The following is a 21969-nucleotide window of genomic DNA, read 5'->3' as shown; positions in this document are numbered from 1 at the left end:
TTACTGTGTAGAATGTGACCATATGACTAAGTCGGAACAAGATATTGATGGGTGTGATGGAATGGCTTAAAATATACCAACATTCCCACAAGAACAATTAGCACAAAATAAGCAAACAACAAACATGTTTAAAGCCATTAAAGGACTGCTAAAGCAACCAGAGTTGGAGGGACCAAGATTTTGGAGAGCAAGGAACAATGGTGAGGTGAATTGAGCATCAGCAACTGCTTTTTTTCCATGGGTATTTGTGCATTTGGAGCTAGGGCGAAAGGCTGAGAATGTAGGCTTTGCACATACAGAAGGCTGCTGAGGGCTGATACAGAAACCAGTAAGTATTTTGGTAGGTTCATGGGGCCAGAGAGTCAAAGACACATTATAAGACAAGAGTGTCTGTTGGGAGGAGAGTGGGTACAGAGAAGCAAGCCTAACATGTGGTTGGTTTATTCCTTTAACCAATCACCAAATTCTGGAACTACACAGTGTAAGAGGCTAAGAAGCTAAGTAGAAAGAAAGCCTCTGGAAAACAGAAGGTTTAGCTAAAGGGCAAGAATTAGAGTTCAGGACCTCCTGGAAAGAAAGAGAATACATCAGGCTCTTAGTTGGAAGCCCTGAAGGGCTAAATTTAGATTAAGAGCCGAGGAGAATATAGGAAAGTAGGGACTTACTAAAACTACATTGCTCAGTGCCCCAAATGACGTGAGATATTCAGACCTAATTCTTTCTGCCTAGGAAAGAAAATGGTGAATATTTTCTGGAAGGAGATAAAATCATCTGGAGGCTATACAGTAATAAATTGTTTGGCATTCAATCAAAATTACTACACATGACAAGAGGAAGTACAATATGACTTGAAATGAAGAGAAAAAATTAAATAACAGATGTAGAACTACAGGTGGCTCTCATACTGGAGTTACCAAAGATTTTAAAATAGCAATGACTAAAATGTTAGACAAAACAGATGGAAAAAATGAAGAATTTCATTGTAGAATTATTATCCATAAAAAGAATCAAATGGAAATTCTAGAACTGGCCTGGAAACTTGAGTTTACCAGCCAATTAGAGACAGCAATAAAGAAGATTAGTGAGGTGGAAGACAGGTTGCTAGGAAATATCTAGAGTGAAGCACTAAGAGAAAAAAAGGATTAAAAATTTACAAGAGTATAACACACGCATAATAAAAAACCAAATGTAAATATAATTGGATTTCCAGAAGGTGAGAAGAAAAAAATATAAGAAAGAAAAAAAAAGAAGGAGAGATCATGGTCAACTGATTTTTTTAAAAAGCAGCTAAGAAAAAAAAAAAAAGGTTATTACCTTCAAAAACAAAATCCAAACTTCTGTAAGTCAGAAGATAATGAGATATTTTGAAAGTGATGAAAGGAAATAACTTTAATGAAGGGCACAACAGGAATATAGCAATGGTATTGTAATGGCATTGTATGGTGACAGACGGGAGCTACACTTGTGAGCATAGCATAACGTAGAGACTTGTACACCTGACACTAATGTAACATTGTGTGTCAACTATATTTTAATAAAAACAAAAGAAAAAAGGAAATAACTTTAAAACTAAAATTCTATATTTAATAAAATTATCCATCAAAAATGAAGGCAAAATAAGGAAGTTTTCAAACAAAACATAATTTTTACCAGAATATCTCTACTAGTGGAAGTTATTCAGACAAAAAGAAAATTATCCCAGACTAAAACACAAAAATGCAATAAATAAAGAAGAACAATGGAAAGGATAAATAAGAGTAAACAAGAATATAAGACAATATCTTTCAGGGATTTAAAATAAAGTTAACAGAGGGATAATTGAATTAAGATGATCTAACGGTTTTAATATTAGGAAAGTGGTGAAATATAATCCATATTGGACTATAATAAATCAAGACTGCATGATGAAATCTCATAACCTCTAAAAAATAGTGAAAGGATAGAAAAATGACAGTTGATAAAGGGTAAAATGGAATGAAAAAATTAATCCAAAAGAAGTCCAGAAAAAAGAGAAAAAGATAAATAGACCAAATAGAAGTGTGACATATCAAAACCAAATAATGTTAGTAATCATAGCATATGTAAGTGAACTAATTGTAAATTTAAGTTTGTAATGCAAATGAACTAAATGCCCCAAATATTTGGAAAGATATGCAGCCAGCTGCTAACTCTGGCACCTCTGGGGAGTAAAAAGTGTTTGAGGAAAAATATGGAGAAGGATTTTATTTTCTAAAATGTTGATTGTTAGGAATGTTCCCAATAAACATATTTTACTTTTGAATTTAAAAGAAGAAAAATGTGATATTTTATATACCTACTTAGCCAACTGTTCTATCAGTTTTGTCCAGTTTTTCCTGTGGGCCTCACATACTCCTTGCTAAGGTTATCCCTAACACTGGTTATTATATGGTTTAAAAAATTATTGTCATAAGATCTCATTATCCATTTTGTTTTCCAACAAGTTACTGGTTATATAAAATAGAGCTACAAATTTTGGCATGGTTTTTCTTATAACAAGTTACTTTACTGGATTCATTAACTAACACTCCTCTTTCAAATGTTAGGATATTCTATCATCTCGAGATACACAAGTACTCCCTCCTTCTACTTTATCCTGAATGTGTACAATGCTAACAGACTGTTGAAGCCCATTTCCACTTGTGACCATGAAAGCTGATCAATTCTTCACATTCTCAATATGTGCTCTACATGCACTGAGGTCCCTCCACGCTGGATATCCAAGCTCCCTGTAGTTGGTACTGGTCTCCTAGGACCGTGCTACACAGGCTCCTGGAAGAGGTGGGACAAACCTGATTCCAAGCTGACTTCACCTCATCCTCAGAATCTCCTATTTGCAATTCAGGCCTTCCTTCTGGTGCCTTACTCACTCAAGGCTAAATTTCTCTATGCTGTTTCCTTTTTTTTTTTTTTTTTAATAATAAATTTATTTTTATTGGTGTTCAATTTGCCAACATACAAAATAACACCCAGTGCTCATCCCATCAAGTGCCCCCTCAGTGCCTGTCACCCATTCACCCCCACCCCCCGCCCTCCTCCCCTTCCACCATCCCTAGTTCATTTCCCAGAGTTAGGAGTCTTCATGTTCTGTCTCCCTTTCTGATATTTCCTACCCATTTCTTCTCCCTTCCCTTCTATTCTCTTTCACTATTATTTATATTCCCCAAATGAATGAGACCATATAATGTTTGTCCTTCTCCGATTGACTTATTTCACTCAGCATAATACCCTCCAGTTCCATCCACGTTGAAGCAAATGGTGGGTATTTGTCATTTCTAATGGCTGAGTAATATTCCATTGTATACATAAACCACATCTTCTTTATCCATTCATCTTTCGATGGACACCAAGGCTCCTTCCACGGTTTGGCTATTGTGGACATTGCTGCTATAAACATCGGGGTGCCGGTGTCCCGGCGTTTCATTGCATCTGTATCTTTGGGGTAAATCCCCAGCAGTGCAATTGCTGGGTCGTAGGGCAGGTCTATTTTTAACTCTTTGAGGAACCTCCACACAGTTTTCCAGAGTGGCTGCACCAGTTCACATTCCCACCAACAGTGTAAGAGGGTTCCCCTTTCTCCGCATCCTCTCCAACATTTGTTGTTTCCTGCCTTGTTAATTTGCCCCATTCTCACTGGTGTGAGGTGGTATCTCATTGTGGTTTTGATTTGTATTTCACTGATGGCAAGTAATGCGGAGCATTTTCTCATATGCATGTTGGCCATGTCTATGTCTTCCTCTGTGAGATTTCTCTTCATGTCTTTTGCCCATTTCATGATTGGATTGTTTGTTTCTTTGGTGTTGAGTTTAAGAAGTTCTTTATAGATCTTGGAAACTAGCCCTTTATCTGATACATCATTTGCAAATATCTTCTCCCATTCTGTAAGTTGTCTTTTAGTTTTCTTTGCTGTTTCCTAAGAGTCTAGCCAGCAGTCTGGTTGTTATGCCCTAGGGGCATAAAATCAGTTTCCCCAAAGTGTGAGATATTCTGGAGGCTGTTAAGAAAATAATTTTTTGTGTGTGCCGAGAAAATAATTTTTTGCCAGGGATAGGTTTTCAAAATCCTTAAAATTTTAAAGCGTTTATATCTTTGCATTCTGCTCCATCTCAGAGTATTTAACCTGTTTCTGTGTAACAGAAAAATCCAACAGAGTCTGGTGTCATTTTAAAATTCATTGTTGATGGATTTTTTTTAAAACATATTGAGGCATAAAGAAAACCAAAAACTAGCCAATCACTCTATCCCCTGTATAACTCCTATGGACATTAAAAAAAAAAAAAAGTAATACCTGTATATTAACACTTCAGCACCAGTCAGGTAATCTGCTGATAGATCCCTGCCATTCCCCAAAGGAAGGTGACCTTGTCTGAAACTATCTGCATTTTGCTTTTATAACTCCTCATCCTGCCCTCTTCCATGTCTTTCATTTTGTGTAGCGCTTTGGAATTCCTATTTGCTAGATGTGATGCTGCCCAATTTATGAACTGAACAAAGCTAGTAAGATCTGTAAAATTTACCCATTTGAGTTTTGTTTAACAACAGATAAACCTTAGGGCCCCTGGGTGGCTCAGTCAGTTAAGTGTCTGCCTTCAGCCCAGGTCATGATTTCAGAGTTCTAGGATCCAGCCCCACACTGGGCTCCCTGCTCAGAGGGGAGTCTGCTTCTCCCTCTCCACCTACTCATACTTTCTCTTTCTCAAAAAAATAAATAAAATCTTTAAAAAAAAGAAAAAGAAGGAAAGAAAAATAAAAAAAAGAAAATCTTTCTTAAATAATCTTAAAATGTTCACTTCCTGCATTGTATCAGAAAATTCTTGTTCTTAGAGTTGTTAATCATTATTCTAAAGACAAGGAGTTATATGTCCAAATATTCTTTATGTAAATGTCATCCATTTCTTTCATGGGAGTTCCAATTTCATTACTCACATGCCTTTTAAAAGAGGATGCATGTATGTCCTTCAGACTTACCAGAAATGAGAGAGAATACTGCAGTAGTTTCACAAACATCTGTCTAATCTGGTAATGCTGACACTATCGTGGTGGTTTTATTTCAGGCACCTTCCAGCACAATCTATATATAACTCTAAAAAAAATGGTAACTATTTCTTTTAGAAGTCTGAAACAAGATCTACAAAGAACCCAAAAAGATTACTCAGTATAATTCCCCATCTATAGGGAGTCCTTAGGGAGCAGAACCCAAATTTATCTACTTGCCTTTCCCCCATAGTGCCTTTTGTTTAGAATTTGGTCTATAAATGTTCTCTGAATTGACTGGAAGTCCTAACCATTCAGAATGGATGACACCTTAAATATTTTTCAGGTAGTCATGCTGTTCATCAAAAGAAAAGAAAGGTCCTGAGGCCCTGACTTTGAACAAATGAAGAATCAGAGCCACAGTGATGAAACTGGTGTTAAGTAGCTCTTATGCAAGGGAACTCAAAGTCCTTTACAGTGTCACAGGGCAATCGTTTTCTTTTAAAGCAAACACCTTTCAGTAGCCATAAAGTATGAGAAGAGGCAGGGCCACTGTCTGCAATCTGAAATGCCATATTTCCTCAAATTACAATTAGCATGTAAAATACTTTCATATCCATTTTTATTCAAATATGCCACCTTTGTAGTTATAGTAACCCTTTTATATTTAGATTTGGTTGTCTAGTTGAGCCATTCATTTCATGCTCTCTGCTAAATGTACCAGGTTTCTCTCTCCCTTGTTCTTTCTAATAGAATCCACTGCTGCACTTTTTTCTTCTAACATGTTGGTTCACCCTAAAAGATGTGAGAAACGCAAAATAAAATACCATATTGAATCACAAAATTAGGAAAACCGTTTCTTAGACTATCAGGAAAGTTAGATGATGTCACTGTGTTCAGATACATGGCAGGAGCCAGGTTCTTACACACATTTCAAACCTACTCCTTTTGTCCCTTGTTACCATAAAGATATACCACTTAACTGACTTAAATTCCTAAGATTATAAATGGTCCCATTTGGGTTGTAAAATTCATGGGTCAGACGAGCAAGATTGTTTCCAAAAGAGGACAGAATCCAAATGCTAGAGAGATTTTAAGTCCATTTTCTGTTTGTTTGAGTTTTTTTCAATTTATAAAGGAAAATCTCAAATGAGAAGACATGTAAAATTAGCATATTTCTCTTTTAGGATCTGTTATGACATCTGATTTTATGTTTACAGAAATGGATTTTCAAATCCATTCTATTTAGAAAGAGGCATGAAAATTCAGAGCAGTAGAAACCTCCATTGATCTCATCTAGAGCCTTTATTTTGCAGGTGAGAAAACTGAAGCTGCAAAGAAATGAGGGACCTACTTAGGGTCATACATCTAGTTAATGGCTCAATTCTAGCCCCCTACTCCAGAACTGTGTGTTCTTTCCATGACATGCCCAGTCTTCACACCATGCTGATTCCACTGTATTCCTTAAGATGTTAAATTTCAGGATTTTATATCTTGCTATGATTTTTCCAGATAATTAAATTTTAAAATAAAATAAAATAATACTGTTTAGCCTAAATTTTCCTAATATATGATAAACAGCATGCCCCTTCTAATTTCATCTAGTTTACCAATCAAAGCTAGAGTAAAATGTGGCAAAGCAAAAGTTTTTTTTAAGATTTTACTTATTTATTCATGAGAGACACACAGAGAGAGGCAGAGACATAGGCAGAGGGAGAAGCAGGCTCTCAGTGGGGTGCAGGACTCCATCTCAGGACCCCAGGATCACAACCTGAGCTGAAGGCAGATGCACAACCACTGAGCAACCCAGGTGTCCTAAGAAAAAATTTTGATTTAATTTTTAGGAGGAAAAAAATTCATTCATTCATTCATTCATTCATTCATTCATTCATTATATAAGCAACAATCCATAGTAACATTTAGATAAGACAATTTACTGGGAAACTAATAAATCTTAAGCCTTAGGGGCCTATACTTGGCAACTTGCCTAGGCCCCTTCTAAGATCCTATGACTAAGGAAAAAAAAGAAAGATCCTATGACTAAATTTATATTCTTTTTCTTAGGCCCATGAAAATATTTGAGCTTCAGGCTACACAATACTTGGACCTAACAGTGGAAGAAAAATGATCAAGTTCATAATTTGGATGCATTTGAAGCATTGGTTCACCAAGAACTAAACATGGTAACCTAATTTCCATTTTTTGCTTACTAGGTAGTACAAGAGATTGACATCAATCATGTAACGTGATTATCACAATCTTCTGTGTGTCAGGTGCTGTTCAAGGGTTTGGGGACAACACAGTAACAAAGTACCTGTCCTCACAGAGCATAGTACAATGGAACTAATCATATATATCTTCATTTTTAATAAGCTTCTTAAGATGTATTTTTGAATTAGATGAAGTTATGTGTTCTGCATGATTACATTATTGGGTAGATTTCTTATCAGGGGAATGGCCTAACATTAAAGAATTGATTAACAGATTCGTGTACACTTGGGAAGCAGTCTATAGAATAGTCTATAGAATAGAATGTCAGTCAATGGCATTGCTTTATTCAATTATTTTACTAAACATCCAAATATAAAACACAGGCATCCTTATTAAACGTACAGCTGAAGAGTATAGGTCAATATGATAAATGACAAAGTCAAGACTTGTCAATATTTTCCATGAAATGTAGGTGGGCTTTCATGCAAGGCTATTCCATTATCGACAGCATTATACCCCTTTATCACATTGTGTTGACAGGTGTCAAGAATAATATGTTAGTACATGTCCAATCACTATGATAGTTTGCTAAATTAGTATGTCAGTTTTAAAACTGAAACATTTCTCTCTTATAAATTCAAGAAAGTACTGACATCTCTGTTAGAATATCATTTATTAAAACTAAATCTCCAAACTTCTCATAATGATTATGTAATGTAGCATATCAATAGAATAAAGGACCCAAACCACATGATCACCTTAATAGACGCAGGAAAAGCATTTAACAAAGTCCAATACCTCATTATAAAAAACACTCAACAAAAAAAATAAATAAATAAAAAATAAAAAAATAAAAAACACTCAATAAACTAAAATAGAACAGAACTTTCTCAACTTGATAAAAGCCATCTGTGAAAACCCCCCAGCCAGCATATACTTAATGGTGAAAGACTAAGTACTTCCTCTGAGGTCAGGAAAAGACAGCTCTTGCTACTTGTCTTCAGCATAATACTGGAGGTTCTAACCAAGGCAATTAGTAAAAAAAAATGAAATAAAATGCATCTTGATTGGAAAGGAGGAAGTGAAACTTTCTGTTTGCAACTGATATGATCTTATATAAAGGCTATTCTAAGGATCCAATAAAAGACTTTGAGATCTAATAAACAAGTCCAGCAAGGTTGCTGGATATAATATACAAAAATTATTTGTATTTCTATACAGTAGCAATGGACAATCCCAAAACAAAGTTAAGAAAACAATTCCATTTATAATAGCTTTGAAAAAAATTAAATACTTAGAATGAAATTTAATTAAAGAGATATGAAACATATACTCTGAAAAGCTACAAAATAATGTTGAAAGAAATTAAAGAAGACTTAAATGGAGAGAATTCCCATGTTCATAGATGGAAGGACTTAATATGGTTAAGACAGCAACACTCTCCAAACTGATCTATAGATTCAACACAATTCCTATTAAAATCCTAGGTGATTCCCTTGCAGGTATTGATGAGCTGGTCCTACAGTTCATATGGAAATGCAAAGGACCCAGAATAGTCAAGACAATATTGAAAGGAACACTGTTGTAGGACCCACACTTCCTTATTTTTCCACAACATCAGATGTTCTAGACTGCTATTCACTGTCAGTATCATTTCTTCTTCACTAAATAGTATTTTTCTTCACTAAAAATAATTGTACATTTTTAAAATATAAATTTAATGGTATGTGCATTACATCTTAGTAAAGATGTTTTAAAAACTCTAATTCTCCAATTCTTTTCAAAATGAAATGTTTTCATTTCTCAAATATTTAACTACTCCTGTTCACAATTTCTATTAATGGCATAATTTCCAAACTACAAGCTACCAACTGAGGTGCAAGTATTTTTCTAATTTTCATGATTTCATCTCCTTTATCTTCCAGAATATTGCATATTTCTCTGATATTTATTTGATAAACAGTAGTAAATGTAGAGTTATCAAGAATATATGTATATATTTTATATCTTTAATTGCATTATCCAAAAATTATTGAATATGGTGGTTAATATCAAATTAAAAAATACCCAGAAAAAAATTTAAAACTCCAAATTGTCTCCTTAATATTACACTAGCACATCCATATAAAGTTTAGTAGCGTTTTTATGTCAACATATTTCACTGAAATAATTTCTCTCTAATACCACTGTCATTATAGCATTTCAGATATTTATGTCAGCTCTTTATGACATATTTATGTCAGCTAATTATGTCAATACTGAAAAAAACAATTTCCAACTTTCTTTGAAGTGCTGAATTTTTCACTTAAAGAAAATTATTCTGTTTACATAGAGCAATTGAAACATCATCAATAATTAAAATTTTACTTTTGAATTATGTTTTCCAAAAAGCAGTGTTCTCTCCCAAAGGAAACAAAACTACAGATCTGAAGGGATACATGTACCCCAATGTTTATAGCAGCATTATTAACTATAACCAAACAATGGAACAAGCCCAAACGTCAATTATAAAAAAGAACTGGTCAATGGAATATCACTCTGCCATAAAAAAAAAAAAAAGAAACCTTGCCATTTGCAATGATATGGATGGAGCTAGAGTGTATTATGCTAAGTGAAATAAGTCAGTCAGAGAAAAACAAATACCATATGATCTTACTCATATTTGGAATTTAGGAAACAGATGAACATATGGGAAAGGAGAAAAGAAAAAGAGGAGAGAGAGAAACAAACCTTAAGAGACTCTTAAAGATAGCTTAAAGATAGAGAACAAACTGATGGTTGATGGAGGGATATGAGTAGGGGATGGGCTAGATGGACAATGGGTATTAAGGAGGGCACTTGTTATGATCAACACTGGGAGTTGTGTGTAAGTGATAAGTCACTGAATTCTACTCTGGAAACTGTACCTAAAATTTAAATTTATAAAAAGTAGTGCTCTCTTGTCAGTAAACATGTATTTTTTTAAAAGATTGGTTGATTTCTTTATTTGAGGGATGAATAGATAGATAGATAGATAGATAGATAGATAGATAGATAGATAGATAGATAGATAGAGCGAGCCAGGGTGGGGAAGGTAAGAGGGTGAAGAAGAAGGAGAGAAGCAGATACCCCTCTGACCCCAGAGCCCAGTGATGTGGGGCTCAATCTCACAACCCTGAGATCATGACCTGAGCTAAAATCAAGAGTCAGATGCTTAACCAACAGAGCCACCCAGGCACCCCAGTAAACATATGTTTTTAACAAGCCAGGACTACAAATATAGATTATAATTATTTATCAATTTGATATTATTCCTTTTTTCACAGTCTTATTAAATATTCATGCCTAAAAACGTCCATTCCTTCTTAGGAATTTCAAATGACTTCATTTACTTTCTCAAGAATTTGACTTAAACTTTTGAAATTTTTATTGAATTTTTTTTAAAGATCTTATTTATTTATTCATGAGAGACACACAGAGAGAGAGAGAGAGAGAGAGAGACAGGCAGAGGGAGAAGCAGGCTCCATACAGGGAGCCCGATATGGGACTCGAGGATCACACCCCAGGCCAAAGGCAGGCACTAAACCTCTGAGCCACCCAGGGTTCCCTGAAATATTTATTGACTTTTATTGAACTTTTGAGTTTTTATAGTTTCACTCACTCTTGATATTTAATTTTTTTCCCTTAATGATGATCATAAATTTCTTATGTTTAAATCCTAAGATTTAACAGAATATGATTCCTAATCTAACAAAATGTTTAACATTTTTACCTTTAAATAATATAATTTTGATGTTATTTCTTCTTTATACTTCCAGATTCAAATTATTCCTATTAATTATATTTAACAGAAATATTGAGAAACATATCCAAACTTTATTGTCCCTTCATTCTAGGTATCTCTATTCAACACTCTTTTATAAATCCTTACATTTCAAAACATTAAAATATACACTTACACAAGAATTACAACATAGTAACTATAAAAGACAAATAAAAAAAACCCTACTTAGATGGAGGAACAACTAGAATTTCAGGATGAAAATAAACTGGTCATTCTCCCAAATCACAGACAGTTTTATAAGGAACACATAATCTATCTGATCTGTATATGGAGCTTTGGCTAACTGGCTATAGAGCTATCACTGTTTCTCAGATGTTTTTATGACAGGTGACCATTTATCAAGGGTTCTTGAGACATCCTACACCTTTTCACTAGAGCTGGTGAGTTTTTATTATGAATGAACTTCACTGTTGCTATAGTAACATTTCCCAAGTGGTACAGAGTTATTTCAGTATTTTAATAATCAGCCTGACCATTATCTGTCCTAAGTCTGCATGGACTCCTCCATTGAAGGGTCAAGAAAATTACTCTTAATAAAGAATGCTCTCCATTATAGTCCGATGTGTGCCTAGTATGGAAAACTGACAGGACAGGAAGTATTTGAGGGAAAATAGTGACTCTCCCTAATCCTTCTGCTAAGGATTTAGCCAAGACAAGACAAAGTTTGGTTGTCCCTGCCATCCCCTTGATTTCAGACTTCTAGCACCTGGAGCTGTAAGAGAATAAACTTCTGTTGTTTTAAGCTACCAAGTGTGTGGAAACTAGTTTTGGCAACTTGAGGAAACTAATATACATATAAGTAAACTTGAGTGTGATGCAGGAGAGAGGGAGGGAATATCAGGTAGATTTGCAGTGCTGACCAAAGTGGACTGAATAGAAACAAACACACAAATGGCTAAACAAAACATCTGAACCACAAAAAGAGACTGAACATTGTCTCCAGCTGACAGCCAGCAAGGAAATCAAGACCTTAGTTCTACAAGAGCATGGAGCAGAGTCCTCCCAATACCTGAATGAGCAGGAAACAGATTTCCCCTTGAGCTTCTAGAAAAATTGCCTTGCTGACACCTCCATTTTTAGTCCAGTGAGACTATACTGGAGTTCTGACCTATAGAACTGTAAGATAATAAATGTGTTGTTTTAAGATGCTGAGGTTGTATTGTTTATTTTTTAACAGCAGCAATAGAAAACTAATTGCACAAAGATATAGGATACGCCCCAAAGATATAAAGCTTCGCTGAAAGTCTTAAAAAAGCAATGACATCTCCAAAGATCTTCCCCCACCCTGTGTAGCTAGGAGATGGCCCTTCTCAGAGCTGGAAGAAGACTGAAGGTTGACCCTCTGTAGAAGCTCAACAAGAGTTATCTGGGACATAGGGCAAAGCTATGGTCAAGTGTGAGCTATCTTAAAGTCTATAAGCTGAATGATAAAACTCCATCAACTTCATTTCTTACTCAGTTCCCATAATGCTGGCAGCTAGGAATAAATATCTCTGGTAGGAGCTTGAAGAAATCCCCCATGGGGAAATTGATCAGCCAAGGAGAAGTTATACAGATACTGACACTCTTTTTTTTTTTTTAATTTTTATTTATTTATGATAGTCACACACAGAGAGAGAGAGAGAGGCAGAGACACAGGCAGAGGGAGAAGCAGGCTCCATGCACCGGGAGCACGACATGGGACTCGATCCCGGGTCTCCAGGATCGCACCCCGGACCAAAGGCAGGTGCTAAACCACTGCGCCACCCAGGGATCCCCGATACTGACACTCTCATTTCTTCCAATGTAATGGTCAAGTCCTCACTTGATTACCCTATAGTAATCAAGTATAGTAAAGCCCTCTTCTTGACAGGTCCCATCCAAGCGAGGGCTTTGGATTAGCATTTTAGTGCCTCACTCTTAATTACTTTCTTTTTAAGATTTTATTTGTAAGAAATTTCTACACCGAACATGGGGTTCAAACTAACAACCCTGAGATCAAGAGTTGCATGCTCTGCCAACTGAGCCAGGCAGGTACCCTCCTCACTCTTAATTATTAACAGACACCAAAGTAAACCAGACATTTTAGAAAGGCCAGAATAGTGAAAAGGAACTTGTAGGAAACTGAACCTTCAAGGGGAAGACTGTGCAATAAGCTATAAGAAATTTTCTGTCATTCAAAGATTTTATTGAACACCTACTAGGCATTTACTGTTCTAGGTGTTGAACATAAAGTAATTAGCAAGGAAGAAAAGTGCAGGGCCTTATGAGGCTTACATTACCTAAGCAAGGGAAGAGATGCTGCTAGACCTAAGGACTAAAGGCAGAGAACTGTCTTTAAAAGAAAGAGTCAAAGAACAAGATAGAGCTTTTAAAAATTAAAAATGTAATAAGTGGACTTTTTAATACTAGAAGGATTAAATGATACAGCTGAAAATCTCCTGAGAGATAGAAAATGGAGAAGAAAAAATGCCTTAATTAGGGGATCAGGCAAGGAAGGTAGGGGGAGGTCACGGAGCTCCAGGAGTGATGCCTCATGATGGGGGAACCATAAAACAGGCATATCAACTGAAATGTTTAAAAACACTGAGGGAAAAATGAACAGTGCCATCAGAGGATGTGGGGTGAATTCGTATACTAGACAGCTCAACTGATTGTATTTGCATAATTCAAAGGACATATTGATTAAAGATATGAATATTAATTTATTCAAAATGGTGATATTTCTATATTGAAAGGATGAGGCAAGGATTAAGTTGAGATGAGGGCTTCAGGGAGTGAATGGGGAGACATTGTAATAGGAAGATATAATTTTCTCTCTTAATAGGAATTTGATAGCTAACATCCACATTAGATAAATCAAGATACTAAAAAGACAAGCCTACTATTTTGAAAGGTAATGATAAATACTAGGGAAAAACAAACCGCTAAAACCTACAAACATGATACATCCAGGGACAAGGAAGCAGGAGTTGTGGGGAGAAAAAAACTGCAATTTTTAAAATAAGCCATGTAGTAATATTTGGAGTGTTTGAGGGGCTCAGTATATGTCACCTATTGTCCATCTTGATTACAAACAGATTAAGAAATAAGCAAAATGGAGTGGCAGGTGGAAGAGAAACTATCACTATTATCCCCATAAAGGCTAATTTGGGGAAGTGATAAGTTGGAGTGCTAGACAGACTTATTAACTGAGTCCCAGTGTTGAGCCAGGGGAGGTGTGCTCCCATGGTATCAGGACCCCCCCCCCCCAAACCCACCACCACACACACACGTATGTTACTTGGAGGGGGAAGAGTGTTGCTGAACTAAACAGTTTGAGACCCCTGAACTGGGAAAATGATTAGTGATTCATACATTTTACTTTAATGAGTTCTATAAAACAAGTATCTTCAATGTTCAAAACCAAAGATACAGTAGCACATTCTTGTTGGCTTGCCCTATACACAGTGGATGCTCAAGGCATATATCTCCTTTCCCAATATTTTAAACTGTATATTATGTTGAAATTCTGAGCCAGAGATAGGTAAAGAGAATGTAGTTAAAAAGGAAGGCAGCAGTGGTACAATTTTTTTGAGCTGTTAGAAAGAAGTGTTCCTTGTTTGCCCTCCAAATGGATGGTCCTGACTCTGCCTCTCCCCCAGACTCTGTGCCTCTCCCCCAGCAGGTCTTCTTTTAGCAGTATTATTTATCCTTCTTTCCTTGCTAATGTGGCTTTAAGAGACAGAGGGGCACCCTGGAGGTCACTCAGGAAGTCCCCACTAGAATCAGGAAGACAGCCAGGTTTTTATACTCTAGGTCCTTTTGTTAGAAAGACAGACCATGCTCCCATCCTCTTCTAAGCCTTGTCTCAGTACTGTGCCTAACTTGGTGCCCAGGAGGCCAGAGCTGAGCTGGGGTTGCAAGAGAAACTCAATTTTTGTGCTTCCTGAGCATTTAAGCCCGGAAAAAATCCTGTCCCTAATGTAAGAATCGCAGGCATTTATAATTTCTCATTTCCTAAATAGATGAAAAAGAAGAAAGAGCAATAATTCGGGTGTGCTACTTTAAGTGCTATTGCAAAAACCACTATCAAAAGCAAAGAAGTCTGTACTTACATCTCTAAACCCCACAGATATCTTTTTCTTGCTTTATAGTTCTTATTGAACCGGAAGGGGAAAGCCACTGGCCAAAAAAAAAAAAAAAAAAAAGAGCCAAATGCAAAGGAAAAGAAAGTCAGCCCAGAGTTGGGGGCCAAAGGAGAACATTTTTCAGAGAACATCAGGATTTTATTTTGGCATTTACACCTGTGATTTTTAAATAAGCAAAACAGATCTTCTTAGGAAGTAGAAAGCTATCCTAGATTATAGACAGCTGGTGGTAGAAAAACCCCACAGGCATCACCTAGGGATATGATCACAGCAGGCAAAATGCAACTAAGTCTCAGTAGGCAAAGACTAAAAATCTCAGTCATATAAAATGAGGGTCAGTAGAAAGAACTTGGGCGTGGGAACCAATATTGGGCAAATGAGAACCACTTAATATTGGGCAAGCCACTTAACCTCACTGAGCTTCAGTTTCTTCATTTGTAAAATTAGGAAATAATGGTGATAAAAGTCATGAGATTGAAGAGATTAATGAAAATTTGTAGTTCCCCCTTTGTTCCTATTCTCCAAGGTGACAGTCATTAGTGCCGGTCACCAAATCGTCCTATTCTCTCTTAAGCACGTAGTGCAACCATACCTTCTCGCTCCCTTGAAAATACAACCATGTGCTTTGCTTTGGCCAATAAAATCTGAACAGCATCACCTTTCAGCTAAAGCTTTAAAATTGAGTATAAGATCTGCCACGTACCTTTTTTCTCTGGCAATGTTCCAGACAGTGACCAGCTTGGCATCAGGAGTGAGCATGACATAGCAAAATTCACAAAGAACAGGTAGTGTAAATAAGAAACAAAACCTTTCTTTTCAGCCACCTTGAGCTCTTTGTTACTGCAGCAGAACCTGCACCTCCTGATTGATTCATTTTCCTTTGAGTAACTGCATTTGCCATCAACTCATTAATTCATGCCACAGATATGTATTGAACAAATGCCAAGCATTGTGTTAGATGCTGGGAAATGTAGGATCTGATTCTTGTCCTCAAGAAGCTCAAAGGAGGAAGGAAAGAAGGTCGTTGTTATAAGTCTTTTAAAAATATCCCTCTGTTGATTCCAATATTGAATGAGAATCAAGGATGAGAATTACTACTTTTGTACACATGGAGTCCTTCCTCTATGTCCTGGTTACTTGAAGATATTGATAACAGAGAAGGTGGAATTGTAATAAAAGAAAGGAAGAAGGTTGTGTGTTGAAGGGAGAATGAAAAAAGAGGTGGTTAAACTGACAAAGTAAAAACTGAGTATTTCACGTTGTCTCTTGGTTACCCACAACTTCCTGGCTCAGCTATCTCTCTTCCATGTTCCCTTTAAGAAAATTTATTAGAACTTTTCTCCTTTAGTCTGAACATCAAGTCAAAAACAATATAAAATTGCTTATTATAACTTCAGTACCATTGACTTTTAAAAAATTCTCAATTTATTATGGAGAAGATGTAAAATAAAAACCCAACACAATAAATTTCTCATGGTGAAATTATAGACACAGTGCCAATTGGATATGTCATTTTAGATGGAAGCAAGGGGAACTTACCAATCCTATCATAAACCATGCCATCCTATGTTTCTATGTGAAAATGATATGGGTGCTTAGTAAATTATTAACTCATCCTGTTGGCCATTTTCATTAAGGTTTTTCTGTGAAGTTTTATCTTGTTCTTTTGTTTGGAACCATTCCTCTGCTTCTTCATTTTCCCTAAGCATTAGATAAAATAGCCACTTCTAGTCTCGAAGGAGTGGCCTCCTATAAGAGATAAATCTTATTGTTCAACCCGCCCTAGCTCTTCCTCATCTCTCAAACTTTTGTGATTGTCCAAGCAGCCTATTTTATTTGAATGGCTCCCAGGAGTTCAAGGTGTGCCAAGACCTGTCAATGTCCCAGAGGGGAGGATCTCAGCATCTAGAGGCAGACCCTGAGGTACCAACTTTTATTTATTTATTTATTTTTAAAAAGATTTTATTTATTTATTCATGAGAGACACAGAGAGAGGTGGGGGGGGGGCAGAAACATAGGCAGAGGGAGACGCAGGCTCCGTGCAAGGAGCCCGATATGGGACTCGATCCCAGGACTCCAGGATCATGCCCTGGGCTAAAGGCAGGCACCAAACCGCTGAGCCACCTAGGGAGCCCAGTACCAACTTTTAAAGTATGCAAATATATACAGTCCCCTGGGGTCACAAGCCTAAGCCCCACAGGCCACCAGTGCTAAGTAACCAAGACGTGTCCTTTGGGGACAAAAATCAGGGCTGCAGATAACTGTATGAGCCTCTATGGGAGATACCTGAGAGCTGTGGCAATGCAGAGAAAGAGCGCAGAGATGGTATGCATGGGCCCAGACCTTTAGATATAGGCCTGAAGCTCCGGCTGAAGCTCCAGGACAAGGAAATAGGCCTTTTTCACAGAAAGACTGAGTGTATGTTTCAGGCTGCTGTCCTTGCAGTGCCCTGGGTGGAGGTCAGGGTGGGGGGACACAGACTGCCCAAAACTAGCTGTACGATTATTCCAGGCCTGTGGGACCCAGGAAGATGAGCGCCTCCCACCCCCCACACTTCCCAGCCACTACACCAGGTGATCAAGGGGGACACCTCTGGCAGCAGCTGCAAAGAGCAGGGCACTACAAGTAAGAACTAGGGGTGTCAGAGGTGTGTAAAAGCTCCCCTCTGGGAGATACTGGAGCTGTGGAGTACAGCAGAGTGCCAGTATAAAGATGGAGCCCACCAGCTAGAGTCAGGCAGAGGGAGTGTGTAGAGATCACACTCACACACACACACACACACACACACACTCCGTTGCTGGAGCCACCCCCATCCACCTGCTGAGGACACAGGACAGGACAGCACCAGAGCAAAGACGGCACCTGCCAGGCTCCTGCCCTGGACAGCATCCCTGCAGCGCCCACAGGATGCAGGTGCCTCAGGGCGGAGCTCCAGGACACGCAAGTGGGGGATCCAACCTCACGAAGTCCCAGCGGCCCTTACCCAAGTTTTCTGTTCTGAGCGGCTTTAAGAGCTGCTTCTCCCGTCATCGCAGCCTTGTGGGGCTCCTGGTATGACCCCCATCGGTTTTCAAGGCTAAATGTTTCGGGGGGATTTTCTCTCAGGTGCAGATGTTTAAAGGTGGGGTGCCTAATAGGGAATTCAACCCCGCTTAGCTCCTTGGGGCCAAGGCCTGGCTTTTTTGAGTTCCCTCCCCAAGGTCAGTCCTCCCACCCAGGGTGGGGTGTATGGCAAGACCGTGTGTCCCAGCGCCCCCTACCTGACAAGGAGTCTCTCAGCCAATGTCTCTGGGTATTTTTTTCAGAGGAAATTGTTCCCCACGTAGCTGTTGATTGGGTGCTTTCGCTGGGAGGAGGTGAATTCAGGATGCTCCAAAGTCTTCATCTTGACCGGGAACCTGGTTCCTTTTTCCCTTTGGCAGTTTTATATTAAAAAGAGTCTATTAGCTTAAGGATGATCCCACGCTTTTTATTTTTATTTTTATTTTTATTTTTTTTTTACGCTTTTTAAAATTCATTGTTGATTTCTGAAATTCTCTCCTCCAGAATTACAAAAAGAGCTCAACATTCTTAACTGGTAATTACCAATGACTCCTATAAACTCTGTGTTCAGAGAAATCACAGTTAATAAAAGAGTAAGCATGATGCCAATTAATGTTTATACTTAGGCAGGTATCTAAAAATAAATAAATAGTTGGCTCTTTATAGGAATATTTCTAGAAATACATTACAATCTTTTCCTCTTAAGCAGAACCCCGTATAGAAGATCCACCCCCACCTCGATCCCACCTCATGTAGTCAGAGACATCCACTGCATCAGAGGATATTAGGTTTGTTATGCCAGGAAAATAAGGACAAAGGCAGAGTAAAAGTATAGCCTAATTGGTTACCCTGCAGTCCATTCTGTAGAGAAGAGGCAAAATAAATGCATGATTATTTTCTTTTTTCTAAAACAGCTTCAAAGTAATGAGTTCACTCCCTTTTATCTCTCAACAATGACCAATCAACTGAGTTGCTTTAGAATCATAAGGAACTTATAATCATATTTGATGTGTTTGAAACAATTACAATTATTGTGAATTTTGGGTGCTCAAAATGACGCATCCTTGCCTAGTGGGAACTTATTTTAATTGATTCTTCGGTCTTTTTGACAAAACCCTAGTACTGGTTGATAGCTTCCTTGCTTTCTGTAAATATTTATCAATAACGTATCTGGGATTTCCTTGAAAATGATGGTACAGGAAAAATAAGTATAGATGAAACAGGATTGGCCATGGGTTGATAATCGCCCGGTGGAATTTCCTTACACTATTCTCTTACATTTGTATATGTCTGAAATTTCCAAAAAAAAGTAAAGGTTTAAAAAGTTTGGCCTTTGACTTCCAAAAGAGGACCTTGAAATCGTTAGAAGGACAGTGGTCTTAAATGCCTGGTTTTGACGAAAGAAAAAGAGATTTGTAAGTTCCCAAGGCTTCTCTTGACTTACGAAGAGTAAGTGCAGAGGCCTGAGTATAGAGTTTTACTCAAAATCAGAGGTAGTGAGCTTTCTGGATATGAGGATATTCCCCTAGTCCCAGGAAGGCATGAAACCCTAAGACAGAAAACAGGAAGGTGGAGAGTGAAGAGAGTGGAAACCGTGAGCTGATTGCCTCAAAGGTTTTTCCTGCTGAGTACCCTTTTGACAGTTTTGGTTGTGGTCGCTGGGCTGGCTAAAAACAGCTTCTGAAGGTCACCTGTTTGGCTCATCTTCTTCCACACTTTAGCCCAGATTCTTGCCTCTAATCCCCCAAAAGACTGACTCAATTTCTTGTGGTCCGGGAAATCTTGCTTTCCAAACAGGGCAGGAAAGAGCACTGGACTGGGAGTCCAGAGGCCAGCATTTGAGCCCTGTGACTCAAAACGACACTGTGTCCTGGGTCTCCATTTCATCACCCCTTAAACGAAAGGTCAGCTGCAAGCCCCGGGATCCTTCAGTGTCCCGACCTTCCCAGGAACCCTGGGCCTGAACACAAGCCCTGCAGGCCTTTGCGCCTCTTCACTGAACATCTTTTCCACCATTACACATTACACAGCTTCCTACCCAAATAGGTGACTGCTGTCACTTTCTGCAGATAATTGGGAGAGGAGGTGCCCAGCATAGATGAACCCCAAAGTTGGCAGCACTTTCAGGCTCCGGGAAGCAGGCGCGTCACCGACCTGTACGATTTCTCCTCTGCGTCCTTGCTCGCCTGCAAAGCCTGACCCCAGTCCCCACTGCGGAGAAATCTCCTAAGAGACGGCTGCCGGCGCGGCCTCTGCGCCCGGGAGGCGTGGAGCGGAGGGCGCGGGAGCCGAGCGCGCTGCGGCCACGCTCCCCGCGCAGAGACGAGAGGGAGGGGCGCGCGGGCGGGGGCCGGGCAGCACCGGAGGCGGCGCGCAGGGCTCGCCGCGGCTCAGTCTCCTCCCGAGCCCAGCCCCGGCCGGCGGGAGCCGCGGCGAGCGCGAGCGCGAGCGGGAGCCGGAGACCGGGCCTCGGCGCGGGGAGGCGGAGGGCCGGGGACAGCCCCCGCCGCGCGCGCGTCCTCCCGGCGCATCCCGGTAAGTGCGGGCGGCCGGGTCCCCGCCAGCCTCGGGGCTCGGTGGCCGCAGCGCCCGCGGCGCCCGCTCCGGCTGCGCTCATCCCGCTGCTGCAGGCTCACAGGTGGCTCTGCGGTGGCCGCGGGTGCCCCAGGCCCCGCCAGGAGTTCGCTAACTCTCTCGGCTCGGGGCGCGGTTTCCGAGCCCCCCCCGCCCCCAACCCCGCTTCTTCCACCGCGAGCGCCCTTGCTTCCGGCTCCGAGGTGGGGGGCGCGGCGGGGCCGGGCCTGCCGTCGGGGTAGACGCGCCGGGGGGACGCTCCCCTTCCCCAAACCAGCGCCAGAGGATCGGGGGGGGCGGGGGCGGGGCGGAGATGCTGGCCAAGCGCCTTCCCGAGCCGCATCCCCGCTCGCTTGGTGGGGCGTCCGTCCTTTAGTTTTATTTTCCTATTAACCCACCGGGGAAAGTTTGGGACCACACAAGGCAAAGTTGGGGCGCGGCTGGGGTGCACTTCTCCGGCAGAGGCAGCTCCGGTGGAGCGAGGCGGCGGGTTTGCAGGTGGAGCCGGCTCGCTGGAGCTGGCCGTGCGCCCTGGGAGTGGAGTCTGTCCCTGCCCGTGGCCCTGGCCGGCATTGTGACAATCCCCGGGGCGCTGTGAGTCGCTTAATCTTTGGTGTTCGAAGCGTCGACATCTGCAGCCGGCCCCCAAATCTCTGTGATAGGTAGCAGCATCTTAGCCTGGTTTGACTTGTGTTCTTGCTCCGCTCTGCAAACCTGAGCTCCAGCTTATCTCAGTGTTTAACCGGCGTGTGTTTAATTAGCTTATTTTACACCTGAGATGATCTCAGCGAGCCTCTAAAATGAAGTCGGTGATATAAAAAGGAACAACGACAGGGTTTTTAGAGAAAAATTTAAATAGGAACCTTCAGAAAAGCTACTGTGGTGTCTAGATGTTTTACCCATCTCTGTGGGATAGAGAATGAAAAGTGCTTGACTATCTAACCTACTAGAAGAGTCAGTGTTGGGGCTATTTTTATCAGATTTTGTGGACAGAGGTACTGCTGCAGCTTGCATATTGTTTACAAAATACACATTTAGTCTCTAGAAATAGCCTACTTGTTAGGAGTTGTTTAACTATGTTGTCTATTTTACATATGACTGAAGGTTGTTTTTAAAAATAAGCTTTAGCTGAAAACAATATCTAGGTATTTAGGGAAGGCAGCCCATGTCACCAGAACATTCTTTTGTAAACTTAAATTTTTAAAGGGCTGTTTGTCT

General features: G+C 39.6%; 1 protein-coding gene across 3 annotated transcripts in view; it reads left to right on the top strand.

Moving 5' to 3' along the window:
- Window positions 1–20568: 20568 nt before the first annotated feature.
- SLC24A2 (solute carrier family 24 member 2) overlaps window positions 20569–21969 on the top strand; it is a 244809-nt gene continuing 243408 nt past the window's right edge. For 2 of the 3 annotated variants that reach the window (XM_072841506.1, XM_072841504.1), the window contains exon 1: window positions 20569–20712. The gene's annotated coding sequence lies outside the window, so the exon portion shown is untranslated. Of the gene's footprint in view, window positions 20713–21392; window positions 21414–21969 lie in introns of those variants that run through there. The other variant, XM_072841505.1, reaches the window with a different exon arrangement.

This window comes from Canis lupus, chromosome 10 (genome assembly GCF_048164855.1).
Source record: "Canis lupus baileyi chromosome 10, mCanLup2.hap1, whole genome shotgun sequence".
In the NCBI taxonomy this organism is placed as follows: domain Eukaryota; kingdom Metazoa; phylum Chordata; class Mammalia; order Carnivora; family Canidae; genus Canis; species Canis lupus.
Note: the sequence above shows the minus strand (reverse complement) of the source record. Positions and strands in the feature narration are given on the sequence as shown.